The 21,380-nt window shown below is 47.4% G+C and overlaps 1 protein-coding gene across 1 annotated transcript in view; it reads right to left on the bottom strand.

The window, feature by feature from the left end:
- CDK5 (cyclin dependent kinase 5) overlaps positions 1 to 21,380 on the bottom strand; it is a 617,240-nt gene that overhangs the window by 575,945 nt on the left and 19,915 nt on the right. The window lies entirely within an intron of this gene.

The raw sequence follows: 21,380 nt of genomic DNA, 5'->3' as shown, positions 1-21,380 counted from the left end.
TCACCAGACCAGCGTAAAAGGAGGGAACTTCAGGTTGATGATGTGGACCAGACAGATACTTCCTTGCAACAATGGACAGATTTCTCTAAGGGTCTTTTGCCTTTCTGGGGTCCGATATTTAACAGTAGGGCCATCCGCCGATTGTCCAGAGTGATGGAGAAAGTAGTAATTACTGAAGCAGACATTGCAACTAATATGTCTGTTGAGATTCAGGCTATGAGATTATTCACGATCCAGAACAGGATGGTGTTAGACGTCATCCTTGCTGATAGGGGTGGGGCCTGTCGCGTCATCGTGACGTCTTGTTGCGTGTATATTCCTGACTCAGCTCCGACAGTTAACTTAGCAGTACAGAAACTTCATAGGTTAGCGATTGAACTTCATCAGGACAATGGGACATGGTCTATACAAGGATGGCTCTGGGGTGTTTTCTCCTCTTGGGGTTGGAAAATTTTGATGGGTCTAGTTGGGGTAGTAAGTGTACTTCTGACATGCTGCCTATGTGTTTACTGCCTTCCCCCATGTTGCTCAATGTGTGCTAGTAATTTGCGACATTCCAAGAAGGTGACTGGTCAATATCCTGCCTCCACTGCTATTGAACTTCCTGATGTCCGTTGGATGATGCTCATTGATGATGATATTTTTGAATAAAGTATGCCCCGCCCTAGACTGGATGTAAAGGCACTACCTTTTAACTAATAAAAGCTACGCTCCAGTTAGCCAATGATAATAAAAGGAGGGTCTGATAGGTTTCACTTTTCGATGCCCCACCCATCACTATTTACATACGCAAGTTAGCATCATGTGTAACTGAATGAAGTATACACTTACGCATTTATTATATGTTTACTCCTTATGTGATTATTCATTTATACGTGTGATAAGATCTGGTTTTCTTAGCTTAGCTCGTGTGCCTCCATTTTGTGTATTCCCCTGTGCCTGCGAGTCGCACTCGCTCATTCACCCCTCCCCTAGGAATAGGAAAATCACTAATGCAGCAGTTTTCGTTTCTCGGCTAACTGTGGCCGAAACTAACAAGTTTCTTATCAGTAGTGTTCTCATGCCCCAGAGACGCTGAGGCTCGGCTCCGCTGCCTTGGGCAAAGATAGCAAATGTATCCCTCGCAGGTGCAGATGCCTCTTGTATGATGCCATTGTTCCTCTGTCTGGGGTTCAGTAATTTTCCAGAAGGGGCGTATCCTAATTCACTGTACCATGTTATAATGTATTGCTGTGATGATATGAGTTAGTCCTCTCGGCGCACTCTTAGGGGTGAGGTCGGACAGGGCCCTCTCATATGGGAGTTTGTGGCCTAATAAATATACCTTGTTTATTCTTCTCCACTGTCCGGCTGACTTCTTACTGAGTAACTATAGGTGAGTGTGGTAAGTCACTCGGGTGGATTTGAGCCACGCTTATCAGCGGACACGAGAGACCTGGGACCGGAACTCCTGGACATCCTGCATTTTGCAAGCTGCACCTACTTCCCGAGGTATCCCGAAGTTGTTCATTGGGGTGCTTGAAGCCCCAGCCCCGAGCACCTTTTGCACCAAAGCTCAGAGACCCACACTCCACGAGTGTCCCGTGGGCCCTCTTTGTGCATTTCAGCTCGACGAGTCTTCGCGGTTCCTAGTCCGTTGGCTAGCGAGCCCCCAAGAAGACCAATCTTTGATTTACTTTGCTTTCCTGGTTGCTCCAGGCTTGCTCCAACTTCTCTCCAAAGGAGAAGTTCCCCAGACCTTGCTGGTCTACACCGAAGCCAATCTCGACCTCTTGCGTGGATTGCATTTGCCAAGGCTTGTTGGGTCCAATCCGGATACCGACACCGCAGTCAACTAGATCCTTCGTGGGACAGCTCGAATCCAGCTCCTGGTTTTCGTCGACGCCTCCTGGACCTCGTAGCTGAAGAGACAAACTTCACCTTTACACCTGAAATCACCCGACATTGGTTGGTATTTTCCCATCGCCATCCTGGTCACTGGCTAGTATCCCAGACTCTGTCCCTTCTGCTTTCAGGTTCTTTAGATCTTCCATCCACTCTTGGATCCACCCAAACACTTTTCCTCTGGTCGCCTGCAGCACTTCTTCGCAGCTCTCCATTGGAATCGACGACGAAACCCGACACGAAAAGACACCTATGCAGCCGGCTTCCCTGGGTGAGGTAACTCGAGTACTCCGGTGCTCCCGTGGGTATTGACTCTCCAAGTGTCCCAGTCTAAAAGGGTTCCATCGCAGTTCGCCTCCTTGCACCCTTAATCTTTAAAATTGTAACTTGCTCGTTCTCCATAGAAAGCCAATGGTAACCCGCGGCTACTTTTAGACATTGCACGCGTCTCTCGTGGGCCTCCTACATCCTAAACTATGGTGGTTCTAGGCAGCCCCAGCGATTCCACAGGCCCTAGGCCTGCTTTCTATTTCTCATGTGGTTCTTATACCACTATTTTAGTATATGGTTTGTGAGGCCACTAGGGCATAACGTATACTGTACAACGTATCGTATGCTAAATAAGTTCCTTGTATGGTGTGCTTTCATTTGGTACTCAAGAGATTATAAATGGTAAAACAACTTGCTTAACTCGCCTCTAAAGTCTTAGCCTGAAGGCTGCTCTCCACAGTTACCACTAGGATAGCTTTCTAGAAGGTTGACTTTACAACCACAATCAATAAGGGTAGTTTGGACTGATGCAAGGTGCCCACTAGAATAGTGGACATCATATACCAGGCCAACTTCTCACAGCGACTAGAGAACTCCACCCAACGAATGACAACAGATGCCTTAAGTGGCAAAAGGTGATCCTGGAAGAGGCCAAGCTTCAGTCCCTTAACCATGAATTAACTGCGTGCATGGCAGACTTTAGAGCCTTGCTTGATAAACCTGGAGAATTGGAAGATATAACTCACAGACATCCCTGCCTCTTTAAACAAATGGCTGCCCACTTTAGCGATCTTTCACCACATCCGAAGCATAGTCTTCGGGCACCACAGAGGATCGCATGTTTTAACCATGAGTGAAGGCATCTTAAACGGCAACTAGAGTTTGGCCTTAGATACCATAGAACCAACTTGGTAAGAGACCTGAGAAGGTCCTACAATAAAGCTAAAGAAAAAGCAAAATGGGAGTGGGACTATAATAGGTGAAGGCTCATTGGAGAGGCATTCCAAATTGTTCTAGCTTTTAGTAAGACAGGGGGATGCCAAGAGACCCCCTTAAACCAGCTGGTAACATCACAATTTCTGCTTGGCGTGATCATGTTAAGCTCCTGTATGCAGGTCTTTTGAATACACATCTGGAACCATCTCAGTCTGATCTTCCCCGACTTATTCTAGGGAGCTCTTCACCAGCAGTTAAATACAGTCCTCCATTAATTCAGTTGTCCAAGCAAAAGCCCCTGGACCCGACGTTCTTCCCGGTGATTTGTTTTATATGATAAGGAAAACTGGTTGGCCTATATTTTGAGTTTGTCTAATGCCATTGTAGGGGGCGCACCAGTACCCCAGTCATGGAAGGGTGCAGAGGTGATCCCGAATTTAAAAAAAGGCGATAGATCTTCCCCAAGCAACTATAGACCGATTGGGGGGGCGGAGCTTGCCGGAATCCGTAATGGCCGCTTGAGCCCACAGCTCCGCCGTGCCCAAACAAAGATCCGACATTATCCTGCACCTGAGTGTGTTATTCGACCCTCCCACCCTTTCCCCGACACCCGCTCGCCATCAGGGCACCGGCGATGCCTTTTGCGATAGAGGCACGGCCAGAATAATGGAGATCGGGAGCCTGGCACTGAGCAGAAAGAGAGGGCCCAAATCCTCGGCCCACAGCAGACGCGCAACCTGAGCAGCGTCACTCGACGTGCGGCGAGGGCGGCCCGGAAAGTCCCGGTCCGGAGAAGTGTGGTGCCCGCCAAAGGTCGGTGGAGTGCCATAAGCGGCGGACAGCGGCGAACACCTTCCGCCTACATCACGGAGCCTGGTGGGGGTGCACTCTGACCCCATTGATCGTCTGCGGTGATTTGTTCTGGGCTACAAAAGATAACCGAGTGGCGCTCCCCCCCCCTCGGGGGGAGTGCGAGAAACGCGAGACGCCTGCACCGACTGTCCCGGATTGCACAGATTTGCATACAGAGGCTGGAGGACGGTGGCTCCGGACCCCTAGTGGCCTGTCTGGGGGCGGGTGGCGATGCCCCCCCTTGAAGCTCGACGCGGTGCTAGTGGTGGAAGGAGGCTTGCATGGGACACAGTAGGTCGTGGCTGGTTCTGCGCCCTTGAGTCACTTGACGAGGTACTGGATATTAATTTGAGGGAGGGCGCGCTATCACATCATACACTCCGGCACCGGGGAGGTAATCGGAAGGTGCCGCGAATCCTACCTGGTGGCCTCACGGAGGTGGCAACACTGATAGGAACGTACCTTGCGGCCTGCTGGTTGGGGGGCTGCGGATGTGACCGGGTGAGTCTGGCGGCACAGCGAGTCTGGTGTGAGGTGCCCCCCCCCCCCCCTCCACACTACTCTGAGTGTGCAAGGATCGCCCGAGGAGTGGACAGCAGAGCGTGGACAGGTCCAACCAGAGCTGGTCATTGGGAGTGGGCACAGTTTGTTAACCCCACTGCACTGGGAGGTGCCAACCTGAGCTGGCCTGGGATCCGGCCCTGGAACTGATCACTGCGCTGCCCGGAGGCGAAGCCGGGCAACCATGAGTCGGCTGGGGGCTGGACTAGCTGGTTTTTCTACGCTACACGTGGCCTGCTGGAGATTAGAATAGAGAAAATGGTCAAAGGGGATAAAACCCAGAGCAAGCTTTCTCACAAAGGCGCGCGCAACAGCAGGGCGCTGCAGCTGCGGACCAGGCGTCTGCCGTACTAGTAGACGAGGAGGCGGCTGGAACGGACATAAAGTCTCTCCTAATGTCCATGGAAAAGGGAATACAGACGAGTATCTCTTCGCTCGGCTCTAAGATAGACGCCCTAACCTACAGGATGGACCGCATGGTAGAACGCATAGATAAGCACGCGGAGAGACTGGACATTTCAGAGCGCCGGCTCACGGAGGTGGAGGAAGCCCAGATGGAACTGGATACGGGACATAAAAAACTGGATACGTTCATGCAGATTCTCCAAGACAAAACGGAGGATTTGGATTCACGTTCCTGGCGCTGTAACCTCAGAATCACTGGCCTGCCGGAGACTACCTCAACGGGTCCTATGGAAATGTTCGTGGAGAAACTCCTCACGACTCTCCTGGGTGAGGATTCCTTTTCAGCGATGTTCGTGGTGGAAAGAGCACACCGCTCATTGGGACCGAGACCACGACCGGGGGCTCCCCCTGACCTATCATAGCGAAGTTACTTAATTATCGGGACAGGGACACTGCTCTACGGCTGGCCAGAGCTAAACCTACTTTGCAATACGAGGGCTCGTCCATATCCCTATACCCGGACTTCACCGCTAGAGTGCAGGAGGCACGTAAGCCCTTTATCCCATACAAGAAGCAGCTGAAAGATCCTGGATTGGACTACGCGATGCTGTACCCGGCGAAACTCAGGGTCAATCGACAGGGTCACTCGCATATATTTACGGATACCACTGCACTCCAACGCGCAATGAAAAGCTGAACCAAGGAACGTTCTAACAATGGGACACGATCGAATGAGGAGGGAGAGGACAGCAGTCGACTGGATGAACAGGAGTAGCTGAACTTTGGACAGGGCGGTAGGACTTGCTTGAGTTGTCATGTATTGCAAAGGGACGTTGCACTAACTGTTTCTTTATTATGGTGTGGACGGGGGAGGTAGCCTTTGCTGATGACTATGAGACACTTGGGGGCTTCTGTGCATGGCAGATGTGCTGAATATATTTAGAACTCAAGATGTGAACGCTGGGCTGGGGGGAGGTGGGGGGAGGGATATGTGCAGTTGTTGGCTTATTGTCTTTATTTCTGCGCTCATTTGGTGCTGAATTACAGGGCGCGGGGGTGCGGCTCTAGAAGCATATTGTGCATGGATACCATACGATGGATGCTAGGTGACCTTGGCACCAGCGCGCAATGCACCATACGGGTTGTTTTTTCTTCGGTTGGGTCTGCGAGGGGAGGGGGAGGGGTGCGGGAAGGGGGATGGCCAGGCCGGGTTGGGGGGGTCTGTTGTAGGAGGGGGGGGGATTGTTCTTTGCTGTTTGCTCGCTCTTTGTTCGGGGGGAGGGAAGTTGGATGCCTACTGTGCGTACTGTCACTACCTGAAACACACCCAGTCTTGCCTTGAACACATTGTTTCCTATGTACTGATGTCTGAGAGTAACATTTTGGGTAGTAATGATCCAGTGCCCACGCTGCGAGCCCTCACATGGAACGTTAGAGGCCTCAACGACCATCGTAAACTTAGGAGAGTGTTGAGCTATCTTCAGCGTCACAAGGTAGATCTTGCCCTCCTACAGGAGACCTACTTGCAATCAGATAGTAGAATGCTACTTTCGAGGGGATTGGCGGGTAACTATGCCGCAGCTGGCTTTACGACGCATTCTAGGGGAGTTTTGACCTGAGACAACCCGAAAACCACGTTGACTCAGACTCTTTTGAGAGCTGATTCGGAGGGTAGATTTGTCATTTCCAGGTGCAGCGTGAGGGATTTTGTGGTAGGTAATGTGTTTGGCCCCAACTTTGACTCTCCCGCGTTTTATAATGCATTGGCAACTGTAACCCGCTCTCATGCTTCATTGCGAATGCCCTGGGGGGGAGACTTTAACCTGGTGCTTGACCCGGCGCTAGACAGATCTGCGGGTCCCACCCGAAAGCCATCAGCGGCTGCACAGGCTCTAAGTAGGGAGCTCCTCACATTAGATCTGGAGGATGTGTGGCGATATAGACACGCCGAGAGGGGAGGGTTCACACACTACTCTGTATTTCATGATATACACACTAGGATTGATTACTGGATGGCGACATCGGCAATAATGGGTAGTATCAAGTCTTGTACGGTGTTGCCGCGCACCCTCTCGGACCACTCCCCAGTGCTTTTGGAGCTTCACTCGCCGGCCAAACTTATACCACCATACATGTGGCGTTTCCCTCCCTACTCGCTGCTTGACGAAAAGTTTCGAGGGGACCTCGCGGAGGACATCGGTGTCTTCTTTGACAGTAATGTGGGCTCGGTGGACAGTTACCAAACACTATGGGAGGCTTTTAAAGTATATATTGGGGGCATGGCGATGTCCAAGCATTCCAGTGTTCTTAAATCCATCCGAGGGTGACTGTCGCTCCTGGAGCGACAGCTGTCTGCACTTGAGCAAAGACAACGCGCGTGCTCGGACACAGAGGTCCTCGAAGAAATTAAGAGCCTGCTCAATGAATACCATGAGGCGGCGGACAGGGACGTCAAGCACATGGGGAAATACGCAGTAGCCAGGACATATGGTGAGGGGGGAACAACCTAGTTTTCTGCTGGCCAGGATTCTAAAGGGTGCTAGAGTGAAGCCACAGGTTACTGAGTTGAGGACAGCTGATGGTGAATTACTTACCGAGCCTGCTGAGAATGCTGATCGGTTCAGAGGCTTTTACTCGGACCTGTACTCGGCTAAAGGCGGGAATTTGGATGATGACATCTCTGATTATTTAGAACATATTGCACTGCCTATGCTCCCGAACGCACAGCGAGAATTCCTAATGCTGCCTATTAGCAAGGACGAGATAATGGAGGCTTTGGCGAGCATGCGCGCTGGTAGCGCGCCGGGCTCTGACGGGCTTACGGTGTGCTTCTATAAAGCGTTCCAGGACAAACTGATCCCGCATCTCTCTGCACTTTTTGATGACATCTGTGTGGAGGGCATCATGCCACCATCGATGAGGTAGGCCCTGCTGGTGACTATACTTAAACCCAATAAGCCTCACGACGAATGCAATTCGTACAGGCCTCTTTCGCTCATGAACGTTGATGCCAAAATATACGCCAAGTTCCTGGCTACGCGCCTGGCACTACTAGCCCCCGAGTTAGTTGCCCCGGAACAAGCAGGTTTTATCCCCAATAGAAACCTCACATACAATGTAAGGACAGTCCTTGGTGTGGTTCAACACGTGAAACAAGAAGCGAAAGCTATAGCCGTATTCCTAGATATGGAAAAGGCTTTCAACTTTGTTGAGTGGCCCTTTATGATCAGGGTCCCTTTCTCCAAATGATCGGAGTCACGACCCGTCTGCGAGACTGCGAGTGGGGTACCTGGTGACAGACCCTATTCCTATTGGCAGGGGGACTAGACGGGGATGCCCCCTGTCGCTGCTGCTATATGCGCTATTAGCGGAACCGCTGGCTTGCGCACTGCGCGAATACCATTGGCATGAGGGGGTTAGTTTTCCAGCCCATAAGATCATAGTTTCTACATATGCGGATGACACCCTGCTCTACGTTCGAGACCCGGAGACTAATCTGTCTTCAGTGTTGAGGGAAGTGGTGCGCTTTGGCGCTCTCGCCGGCCTGATGGTCAATTGGACCAAGTCGGTGGCCTTTCTACTTACTCCGGGTACCAGACGCTTCGACGCGGAGTATCCTCTACAGTGGTCCCAGGAACCGGTACGTTACCTGGGGATTTAATTGCATACGGATTCGGACGTCCTGATACGGGAGAACTACGGCGTGGCCTATAGCAGACTGGAGGACGACGTGGAAAGGTGGTGTGGGTTGCCGCTCTCTCTAATGGGCCGCATCGCAATAATGAAAATGGTGGTGCTTCCAAGGTTTTTATTTTTGTTAGGTGCGCTTCCGGTCGTTTTGTCTAAGACATTTTTTTAGGCAGTCACACAACTTATGATTAAACTCGCATGGGGAGGTAAGCAGCCCAGGGTGAAATGGAGTACATTAACGCTTCCATACGAGATGGGTGGTCTGAATGCGCCAGACTTGAAATTGTACTACAGGGTAGCGCAGGCATCGCACCTGCATACCTGGATACATGGTGAGGCCACCATCCCGCACGTCAGGCTGGAACGTCCGTCCGCGGCTCCCCTCCCCCTCCCAGCCACGGTGTGCCTGCCGGTCGATAGTAAAACGGGCGTTCTGGACCCCTTAGCAGCTACTAACCATGCCTGGCACTACCTGACTCAGGCTCGAAATTACGAAATTCTGTATTCCCCAGACATACTACCGGAATGGGGGCTCTGGCTTCCTCCGTTGAACGCGGTACAAAAGGGGGTGGTAATGGACAGAGCATCTGAACCAATCAAACACTCACATCCAGTCAAAAGATCTGGGTTTAATCCATCAATGTTCTTTAGCCCACTCTGCCACCCCAGTTCAGACATGGCTATATGCAAATCAGTCTGACCCTATGCCTCATGGGAACAGTCCAGCCCGAACTGCCAAGCCATGCCTTCCCGGACCGAAAACAAGCTTCCGAGGACTGGTTTCTGGCATTCCAGCCGTCTTCAGCCAGGCTTGCTTGAATCCAGCGGCAAAGTGCGCAAGGGACTCACGTCTGAGCATACCCTGCCATACTTATGGCGGCCAAAAGCGGTACAAAAGAGGGTGGTAATGGACGGAGCATCTAAACCAACCAAACACTCACACCCAGTCAAAAGATCTGGGTTTAATCCATCAACGTTCTTTAGCCCACTCTGCCACCGCAGTTCAGACATGGCTATATGCAAATCAGTCTGACCCTGTGCCTCATGGGAACAGTCCAGCCCGAACTGCCAAGCCATGCCTTCCCTGGACCGAAAACAAGCTTCCGAGGACTGGTTTCTGGCATTTCAGCCGTCTTCAGCCCGGCTTGCTTGAATCCAGTGGCAAAGTGAGCAAGGGACTCACGTCTGAGCATACCCTGCCACACTTATGGCGGCCAAAAGCGGTATAAAAGGGGGTGGTAATGGACGGAGCATCTGAACCAATCAAACACTCACACCCAGTCAAAAGATCTGGGTTTAATCCATCACCGTTCTTTAGCCCACTATTGTAGCCTGATCAAGCAGCTAAATATCCTAAATATTGAGTGTAACCGATGAAACCAGTCTCAAAAAATATAGTACTGAATATAGAGACCTTACGTTATAATGGCCAAATTTAATTATAAAACTTTAGAAGAAAGGACTAATATATATTGACTAATAGTTCTGACCAGTGGGAGAAAGATAAGGGGAGAATATAACATATTCTAAGGCCCCATCATCTAGTATTGTATTTAATAGCATTTTCCCACGGGATCTCATTGTAGCAGCACATCAGTCATAGCTTGCGATTCCCATCATACGGGGTACAGACTTCGCGGTCTGTACGGGTAAGAATTCATACTTTTTCCCTTATCTGTTCATTTCTGAATCTTTGGTGGCACTCCTTTGTTCATGTTAGCACTATGGCTATACTATCTTTCTGCATGAGTCCCTTGGGGCTCCAGTGATCTATTCACTCATCAATTTGATAATTTATCTTGGTCCATGTCTTATTTCTCAAAATCTGTATCATTGTATAGGCAAATCATATAGTTAGCTCAAGCATGCCTTTTTTGTCCCACCTATCTTCATATCATAATTACCCTCAATGTACTGTATTTTGTATTTTGAAATGTTTGAAACATATATTGTTTTTATTTAGAAAATCAAGTGTTCTCCTGAAGAAGACGGTCAATCACCGAAACGCGCGTAGAGATTGTCAGCAAAACCTACCTCATGGTTTGAACACCCTGCACACCATTGTGCTCCTGTATATATATAAATTTTATGATCTGTTTTTTAAATAAGGTGGTTATGTCATAAGATCTCAGCTACTACCTTTTTTAATTGTATGTTGTTTTTCTTTAATTATATGTTGTTCTATGTATAACAATCTAATAAATATATATATTTTTTATACATTTTCTGTTTGTCATTATATTGAGGTTTTTGTTCTATTATAAGTTCATGTTTAACCTGACTTTCGACAGGTGAGCGGGTGCCTAGGAAGAATTTTTATTATATTTGTGGTTCTTAGCATAATTCATCACCGATTTCGGGCAGGTGAAGATCTTGTGCTTCCCATCTTTTTTCTACTCGCAACCTCGCAGGATAAAGCATGCCTTACGGTGTTTTTGCTGCAATGAGAAGCTTCTTTATAGGTTGAGATTCTCTCTGAGCGTCTTGAACCACTACCATGAAGTCAGGGTAAAAAGCCAGATTGTTCCCTTGATGAGTGATGGAACCCTTCTCGCTCGCCAGCCTGAGCACAGTGTCGCGGTCTCCATAGTTCAAAAGGCGGGCAATGATTGGGACTGAGGCTAACCTGGAGGCGGACGAGCAGCCAGAGAGCGGTGAGCACATTCTACTATCAGCGCCTGCGACAACTGCTCTGCTCCAAAGATCTCACGAAGAAGATTTTCCACATATGTTTCTAACCGTCCCATGTTCGTGGACTCCGGCAGGCTTGTAATGGGCACATTGTTGCGGCGTGATCTTGCTCCAAAGTCCTAATTACGTGCCTGTATGACTGCCAATACCGTCTCCATAGACGTCGCTTTGGTATTAACCTGTCGCAGCCCATCCTCTGCGTCCAACATGCGGGTCTCCGCTTCTCCCAGATGTTGCGCATGCTTATCCAGTTTCGCGGCCATGTGGTCCATGCTCAAATTAAGATGATCTATCTTACCATCAATGGATTGGAGACTAGCTTGGACCGCCAAAAGAGATTTATCAATACTGGTGAGATGATCAGCAGGAGTGTCCGCCTCAGAGTCAGAGGCCGCATGCTGAGAGGCACGGCTGTTTTTTCGTGGCTCAAATGTGAGTCTCAGCTGGCCGCGTTCAGATTTGCCCATGATGGTGACTCAGTGGAGCAAGGCCCGGACAAAAAATAAAAAAATAAGGAAGTGACGCTCTCTTTGTTAGGCAGTACGCCACAAAGATCCAATGCAATGGCGATAGGGCGGGGATACTGAGCAAGCGACAATAGATCGTGTGTGTCAGTGGGTCTCCAAATCACCTCCAATAGCACTTTCCAGGTCCGCTCCCAGTGCAATGTGCCAGCCCGGAAGGGGTCACCATAGAAAGCCAGTGCAGCCTAAAGTCATATAGTTCCTGTGCTTGATCAAAAAAATGGGCTCAGCTGCACAGTGTAGGAAAGACTGCAGCACATCAACCAAGCCAAGACAAAGCAAGTATGTCAGAGCAGTGAGTGGCAGGGAGACAATGGGAGATGGATGAGAAACAGGCAAGGTCGAGATGATTTTCACTTTCTCGTGCAACTCCAGTTGCAGTGTTGGGAGGGAAGGAAGGGAGCAATGGAAATCCACAGCGGAGCAGCACCACCACAGAGGTAAGTTGCAGACGCACTGGATCAGCTTAACAGCACCACCGCCTCGTAGCACACAATAGCCTCAAAATTAGCACGTAGAGTATGGGAGTTCAGCACACCAGACAACGCAGTCTCCTTCCAGCAAATGGCGCCGCCGTCCACATATAGGAACCACTCTTAAGTCGACCTAGGCAGCAATCACGGGCACTCCGCGAGAGGCAGGGCCGCAGCACACCTATCGAACAGCCGCCGATTCGCCCTTCAGCACGGAACACGGACAGCCTCGCAAGGTCCTGAGCCTAGTCCGAAAAAAGTGCAGTTTATGGTTTCAATTAAGCTGTCAACTTTCAACAGCTCTACAGGTCCCTATGGTATTTCTTGTGAATATAGTCTACTTAGATGATTACTGTACGGGTTTGTCCAACCTGAAATTCTATTTAACGTGTTTTTGGTCCTGAGCAAACAAGGGTGGGACGCCCGTTTCACTGCCGATTTAGTTTCTTGCCAGGGGTCAGGACTTCACACACCAGCATTCCCTGCGGGCTGCCTACGTCAGCCATAGCACCAGGAGGCGCTTTAAAAACTACAGAGGGCTCCTGCAGTTCAGGACGGCCGTTTCCCTGCCCATTTTGTATCTTGCCGGGGGCCAGGACTTCACGCACCAGCATTCCCTGTGGCCTGCCTAAGTCAGCCACAGTGCCAGGAGGCGATTCCAAAACCGCTGAGGGCTCCCGCAGCACGGGATGCCAATTTCACTGCCGATTTTGTATCTTGCCAGGGGGCCAGGACTTCACGCACCAGTATTCCCTGCAGCCCGCCTACATCAGCCATAGCGCCAGGAGAAGCTTTAAAAACCACTGAGTGCTCCCGCAGCTGTTAGATTTGAAACTTCCATTCCCATAATGCACTTGTTATGTTAGGTTTTATTAGGTTAGCATTGTGTGGCTAAAATACATGAGGTGTGCGCATGAACTGAGCTATCCCTGCAGTATGTGGGCCTTTGATTAGCCAGTGTGATTCCATTGTGTATTTCGTAATCCTTATTAGACTGCCTGGGCTGTGTTCATATTAGGCATTAGTATTCAGAATCGCTTTCCTCAGCAGAACACTGTACTTCGTTATTATTTTCTTTTCTGCTCAAGGCTGCAACTCGACCTGCTAACAGACCATTATTCTGCTCTTGCATTCCATTGTATACATGTAGCTCTGCTCCCATGTTAGGAGACGCTGAGACTCGGCACAGTGGCCTTGGGCCGCTGATAGGATGCCCATCTGGCAGGTGTTGGTTCATCTCTCTGTGCCTCCATTGTTTGTGTCAGTCTCAGGCCGGTAATTTTCCACCAGAGGCGTGGCCGAAGTTTCCAGAGGGGCTTATTATGTATTGGTGTACCCAGGGGCGTCAGTCTGCTCGACAGACATCTTAGGGTGAAGGTCTGACTGGGCTCCTCTGCAGAGTATATACCTGAATTAATGTAAGTTTTCATTCTCTACTGTCTCACCGACTCTTCATTCTGGGAAGGCATAGCAGGTGGTTATATAACCTGCGTGGTCCTAGAAGGCCCTGTTCTTCAGTTAGCGCCCGCACAGGGACCCCATGAAGTGTGGCCCCCTCACCCGTAATCAGGTCACAGGGGCCGGGGTAGTGTCTGGTCGGTCGGGCGGATCGTGGTTCCTCACATACAAGACCAAGCTTGGTTCTCGCAGCTGCTCAACCCTTCCGATCGGGCGGATCCATGGCTAGTGGTCACCAGCTGGGGTCCTGAGAAGGCGAAACCTTGGAGCTCACCGTTTGTCCGAAGAGTCGGCAGTGGAAAATAATTTGACTCGACCTGTGTGCACCAGATGAGTGACTTGGTTCTAGGGAAAATGGCGCCATTCTTGATCGAAAGGAGCCTTTGGGCTGTGTCCTGATGCAGTCTTTGAACTGTCTTGTCTGCAGTTTCTAAACTGTCTTGTTTGAACGACACAAGTCAACGGGTTGTGTCTTGGTACGGTTTCACACCATCTTGGATGGTCTCTGATGGGTTTGCGGACCCTTGTAAAGGACACAGAGTGTTTGCGAGCAGTCTGACAGGCCAACCGGTAATTCGGCTTGCGTATTGAAAAGGTCTGGGACTGTTCGCAGATAACCTACCAAGCCAACTGGTAATTGGCGTATGTTCAAAAAGGTCTGGGGTTAAAAGCCTGTCCCCTTGAACTTGGTATGGTATCTTGGGTTGTTGTCTTGTTCCGTTGAGTGTCTTGATATCTTCAGGGAAGAGATTTTCATGTACAGTTGGGTGTCATCAACATACATGTGACATTGGATGTTAGATGCTTTGAGGATTACAGTAAGTGGTTGAATGAAAAGGTTTAAGAACATGGGGGAGAGCGAGGACTCTTGGGCACCCCCAGTGTGCAGGGGCTGGAGTTGGATAGAGTTTGATTGGATTTGACTCTCTGCATTCTGTTATTGAGAAAAGAGGTAAACCCTTTTAGTACAGTGCCTGAGAGCCCCATCCTACATTCCAAAAGGTTAAGTAGATGGTCATGTTTCACAGTGTTAAACACAGATGAGAGATCGAGTAGTATTAGTAGGCAAGATTTATTCTGGTCAAGCACTGTGAGAGCGTCGTACACTATATAAGTGATGGCCGTTTCAGTGATGTGGCTGGGACGGAAGCCCGATTGGAATTGGTCAAGAAAGCAAAGAATTTTCATGAAAAATTGGCAGCAGCTGCCCAAGAGTATGGAGTAGACATAGAAAAGTCTAAGGTTTTGGAGAAAACGTATAGACTAGATTTTACTGATAAAGACTTGGAGACTTTGAATACGTCTGGCAAACGATAGCAAATAAAAGAATGACTGAATAGTTTGAAAAAATTGGGTGATTTAGAACGATGGAAAGGCAGATGGGCGAAAAAGAAGGAAGAAATGCTTGCAAGTAAAAATGTGTTTTCATTTCCATTAAGAGAAACAGAACAGGTTGAATTGGTATGTCCAATGACAGAAGTTTACGGTGGTGGAAATGTTCACGTTCCTTGGAGAAGACAGGATATATTATCTTTTATAAATGATTTTCCCAGATTGAGGGAGAAACCTGTCGAGTGGTATAAACAAGTAGAAAGGTTTGTGAAAGTTTCAAAGGTTTTGTTAAAAGATTTAGATGGTTTGTTTGAGATTGAAGTTCCAGCTGATTTATAAACTGAGTGCAAAATGACTGTTGATTGGCCTAAAGAAGAATATCCTAGAGACGTAAAGACAGGAGCACCTTCTGAAGAAGTGATGAGAAAATATAATCAAGTGATTACTTTTCTGAAAAGTAAGATTTCTCCAAAAGAAACAGATTGGGTTCAAATTGACAGTCAGTAGGCTGGATTACTGTAACGGCCTTTTTATATCTGCTAATGAAGACGTGCTTAGCAGACTACAAGAGGCTCAAAACACCGCAGCAAGACTGGTCCTAAATGTTCCGCCCAGAACACCCTCCAGTCCTCTTCTGGAGAAACTTCACTGGCTGCCTATACGTCAGCGGACTAAGTTCAAGATTTGTTGCACTATACACAAATGCCTCAGGGCCACAATACCTGACTGAAAAATGTAAGTTATACAAACCTGAGCGCTCTCAGCGCTGTAGCAACCAATCTTTATTCAAAAGTGCATCTATCAGAAGAGCAAGGCAAGGTGGGAGAGCACTTTCATACATAGGCCCCACCCTATGGAACAAACTTCCCCTTAATCTGAGACAAAATTCAAATTATTTTATCTTCAGAAAGACATTAAAAACACATCTGTTTCTGACAGCATAAACCTTTACCACACCCCTATAAGCTCTGTTCTAGGTGCATATGGCGATCAAAGCGCGGAGATACCCCTACGGGGGTCGAGTCCTGCGCTATACAAGCAAATAAATAAATAAATAAATAAGAGCCCAAATATTTGGTGCATGCTTATTATGAAAGGTTGTTAGAGGTGTTTAAACAGTATAGTGGTTTCGAGAGTGTAGGTAACAAAGTTATGGGACATTTTGTAAATAGGTTTGTTTTTGGATTGAAACCTGAAATTAGTAACAGGATTCAGTAACATTTGATTTGTTGGCAGAGGAAAACAGTGGATGAGATTCTGAGATATGCTAAATATTGAAGTGGTGATATTGAAATCACGGAATAAGAAACTGGAAGAGAAAATGATGTGGGCACAAGTGAAAGTGGCAGAACAGAAGAATGGGAATCATTGTTCTCAAACAGATTTTCAGATGAAAGGGCAAAACCAAAATGGTCAGGAACCAAATGGAGGTAGGGGTAGAGGTAAAACAACAACAGCAGCAGGTAGTTACACCACAGACACATCAAGTACCGGTGCCTCAAGCTCCTATGCCAAGTAATGTGAATGCTTAAGTAGAGATACAGTGCCAATACTGGATTTCATGCAGGTGAACAAGTTGGTAAGAATCAAAATGTGCAAATGGTTTCACAATATTTGTTGCAATGTTCAGAGAGTGACTCAGACTCATCTCAATGACAGTGCCTGAGGGAGGAGGAAGAGTGTATGCTTGGCGCATCTCTAGAGGTAGAATAATCAGGTCCTTTTGTTGATGGAAAAGTGGAAGGTAATAATGTTACTTTCCTTGTTGACACTGGTGCTACCCGTTCTACTGTGAGAGCAGCAGCAATTCTAAACCTACCCCTCTCTGGAGAAACTGTCCAAGTTGTGAAAGTTTCATATACATATATTAAGACTCCAATCACAAGCCCAATAAAAGTTCATATTGGAAAATTTAGAGCTATGCATTGGTTTTTGGTATGTGATACAAGTCCAGTGAACCTTTTAGGTCGGGACTTGCTATGTAAAATTAACTGCACCATCTATGGTATGCCAGATGGTATTGCTTTTCAAACACCAGATGAGGATGTTGCTTTTAAAATGATGTTAGCGAAGTAAGGGACAGAAGTGAATGATTTGTATTCACGGCTTACAGAAAAGGATTTACCTGCAGAGTTGAGAAATACAGAAAGATCTGATGTATGGGATGTTACAAGAAAGGACATTGGTTTGATGAAGGGTGTGGATCCTATTCAGGTTACAGTTACACCAGGTGCAATATATCCAAACACACCTAAGTACAAAATGAGTCCTGAATTCACAGTAGGACTGATTCCTGTAATTGATCAAATGATTGTGCAAGGTATCTTAAAAGAAATACTGAGTAGTCCTTGTAATTCACCTATTATGGGGATTAAAAAACCAAGTGGAAAATATGGAATAGTGCAAGATTTAAGGAAATTTATAAGATTGTAGTGCCCTGTTGTCCAATAGTGCCAAACCCGGCAGTGATTCTTTATCAAATTCCTTGTGATGCGGAATGGTTCACAGTGACTGTGTCAAGCATTTTTCGCGATACCTTTACATCCAGATAGCCAATATTTATTTGATTTCCGGTTCGGAGACCGTGTTTTGACATGGTGCCGAGTTCTTCAAGGGTATACAGAGAGTCCTTCGATTTTTAATAAGATTTTTAAAAAGTGTTTGGCATCATTGGTAATGCCAGACAATTTAGTGTTAGTGCAGTATATTGATGACCTGCTTGTGGCATCAAAAACTCAAGAGGCATATGTGACAGATACAATTGCCATACTGAATCATTTGGCAAAAGGTGAGCATAAAGTGTCAACAGCAAATGTCAGAGATTGACAAGATGCACAAAATTTAACCCAGCAACATTGTTGCAGAGTTCAAATTGTGAAGAAGTGAAAGATGAAGCAGATCATGATTGTTTGGACGTGACAGAATTATGGACGAAACCCAGGCCTGACATAAGGGACACTCCACTAGAAGAATCAGATAGTGTGATGTTTGTAGATGGATCCTGTATGAGAGATGAAAGAGGTGTGTTGAGTGTGGCTTATGTAGTATGTACAGTGGCTATGGTTCTTGAAGCATCTGGTCTGAAGAGAATACATTCTGCTCAAATTACTGAGCTAATTGCTTTGACAAGAGCATGCATAATTGGCAAAAATCTGAGAGTAACCATATTCACTGATAGTCAATATGATTTTGGGGTGGTGCATGATTTTGGACAGTTGTAGATGCAAAGAGGATTTCTGACTTCTTCAGGATCTCCAATCCGGAACAGCAAAAATGTGAAGGATTTATTGAATGCATTACAATTGCCCAAAAAGATTGTTGTGGTTAAATGTTCAGCACATAAGTCAGGAAATGACTATGTGACGAACGGAAATAGATATACGCAGACCAAGAGGCTTGTTTCTGTGCACAAAACTCAATTTCAATCAACAGGGGGTTGGAAAAGAAAAAAGATGCAAATTGCCACTTGATGTTTTCCTGTATGGAAACATGGGAGTTAATATGACAACTACAGGAAGAAACAAATCAGGAAGAAAAAGACATTTTGATAAAATCAGGTTGTGAAAAGAGAACAGAAGATGAAGTGTGAGTGTACTTGATGTGAGGCTAGTAAAGCCAGATTGTTTACTCTCCCATATGGGAAGGATGTATCATGGAATTGCACATGTTGGAAGAGATGCTATGATTAGACTCTTCAAGCAGTCATGGTTTAATCCGAAATTCAGAGTAATTGAAGAGAGCCTATGCCAAAGATGAACAGTGTGCCAGCAGCAAAATCCAGGTAGAAAGACAATTATTTGGAGACAAATTGGAAAGCAGCTGGACCATTTACCAGGCTACAGCTAGACTTTATAGCGCTTCCCCCTTGTAATGGACTGAAATATGTGTTGGTTGTTGTTTGTTTGTTTTCTCGTTGTGTAGAGGCTTATCCAACAAGAAGGAACAACAGTTTGACTGTTGCTAAACTGCTTTTGAGGGAGATAATTCCTAGGTTTGGATTTCCAGTCTCTTTAGAAACAGATAGGGGAACGCACTTCAACAATGAAATAATTCAAATGATTTGCGCAGAATTACAAATTGAGCAAAAGCTGCACTGTGCTTATCAACCTTAAGCATTTGGATTGGTCGAGCATGGCACTATAAAGTCCAGACTGTCAAAAGTATGTGCGTCTACAACACTGAAATGGCCAGACGTTTTACTCTTGGTATTAATGAGTCTTACAAGCATTCCTGATAAAAAGATTGGATTGAGTCCTCATGAAGTTTTGATGGGAAGAGAAATGAGACAAGCAATTGTACCAACAAACAAACTGATGAATATTACTGATGATCTAGTGCTTGATTATTGCAAAAGATTGGCTGATCTGATGTGTTCTGTGTCTCACCAGTTTGGAGAAATTGCAACCACACACAGCCAGTTCAAGCACATGATTTAAGTCCAGGCGAGTGGGCTCTGGTGAAAAAGCATGTGAGGAAGTTGTGTTTAGAACCCAGATGGCACAGACCATACCAGATAATTTTGGTGACAACAACAGCAGTAAAATGTGGTGGCTTGCCTAATTGGATACACGCAAGTCATACAAGAAGAGTCCCAAGTTCACTTGAAAGACAAGAAGAAGAGCAGCAACTGGAAAAGAAAAGAAAGGAACCAGAAGCTGAAAGGCATGAAGATATAGAATCTAGTGTTACAGATTCTGAAAGAGCTGAACGTGAAGAAAAACCAAGCACAAGCCGAATAAAGTGGGCACCAGCTACTGGGTCTCAAAAGACTGCTGTTGAGAAAGAAGAGGAGAAGGTGAAAGAAGAGAATCAAGAGCAAGTACAACAAAGAAAATAACTTAATAAAAGAGCTTGAAAAGTTGACAACGAGGGTGAAGAGCAGTTAAAGTTAAGAAAGCAAGAAAAGGTGATGTGTGGCTAAAAGGAGTGAAAAGACTGAAATACCCTCTAGAAAAGAAAAGGCCGGAACAAATAAATTAAATACCGAGTCAAACTGAACAAAGTGACTCAGAAGAAGAATCAGTTCAAAGAACAAAAAATTAAGAATTCCAAGTAAGAAATACACAGCTCCAAAATGGACATATGTGGTGTTGGAAGAGATTGAAAACACAAATGAAAGAAAAGAAGAAGCTGGTACTGATCAAAATGATAAATACTAATTAAGACCACCTTAAAAGAAACTGTAAATAATAAATGTGTGAAAAATTCAATGAAGATTGTTTCAAGAGTTCCAGAAGATTTGAAGCTGATGAAGATATAAAAAGTTTAAAAAAGAGGCGTTAAAGAAGGCTTTTAAGTGTTGGGCTACACTACTCTAGTGATGCAGGGGTTGCGCAGAGTGATGCAGGTGTTGCGCAGAGTGATGCAGGTGTTGCGCAGAGTGATGCTGGTGTTGCGCAGAGTGATGCTGGTGTTGCGCAGAGTGATGCTGGTGTTGCGCAGAGTGATGCTGGTGTTGCGCAGAGTGATGCTGGTGTTGCGCAGAGTGATGCTGGTGTTGCGCAGTGATGCTGGTGTTGCGCAGAGTGATGCTGGTGTTGCGCAGAGTGATGCAGGGGTTGCGCAGAGTGATGCAGGGGTTGCAGTGCATAATGCAGGGGTCGCGGTCAGTGATGCAGGTGTTGCGCTGAGTGATGCAGGGGTTGCGCTGAGTGATGCAGGGGTTGCGCTGAGTGATGCAGGGGTTGCGCTGAGTGATGCAGGGGTTGCGCTGAGTGATGCAGGGGTTGCGCTGAGTGATGCAGGGGTTGCGCTGAGTGATGCAGGGGTTGCGCTGAGTGATGCAGGGGTTGTGCTGAGTGATGCAGGGGTTGCGCTGAGTGATGCAGGGGTTGCGCTGAGTGATGCAGGGGTTGCGCTGAGTGATACAGGGGTTACACTGTTGGTGAGTGATACAGGGGTTTCACTGGTGGTGAGTGATGCAGGGTTGCGCTTAGTGATGCTGGAGTTGCGCTGAGTGATGCAGGGGTTGCGCGGAGTGATGCAGGGGTTGCGCTGAGTGATGCAGGGGTTGCGCTGAGTGATGCAGGGGTCATACTGAGTGATGCAGGGGTTGCGCTGAGTGATGCAGGGGTTGCGCTGAGTGATGCAGGGGTCATACTGAGTGATGCAGGGGTTGCGCTGAGTGATGCAGGGGTCGTACTGAGTGATGTAGGTGTCGTACTGAGTGATGTAGGTGTCGTACCGAGTGATGTAGGTGTCGCGCCGAGTGATGCAGGTGTCGCGCCGAGTGATGCAGGTGTCGCGCCGAGTGATGCAGGTGTCGCGCCGAGTGATGCAGGTGTCGCGCCGAGTGATGCAGGTG

Source organism: Lissotriton vulgaris, chromosome 10, assembly GCF_964263255.1.
Source record: "Lissotriton vulgaris chromosome 10, aLisVul1.2, whole genome shotgun sequence".
NCBI classification, from domain to species: Eukaryota; Metazoa; Chordata; class Amphibia; order Caudata; family Salamandridae; genus Lissotriton; species Lissotriton vulgaris.
This window is presented reverse-complemented; position numbering and strand designations above follow the sequence as displayed.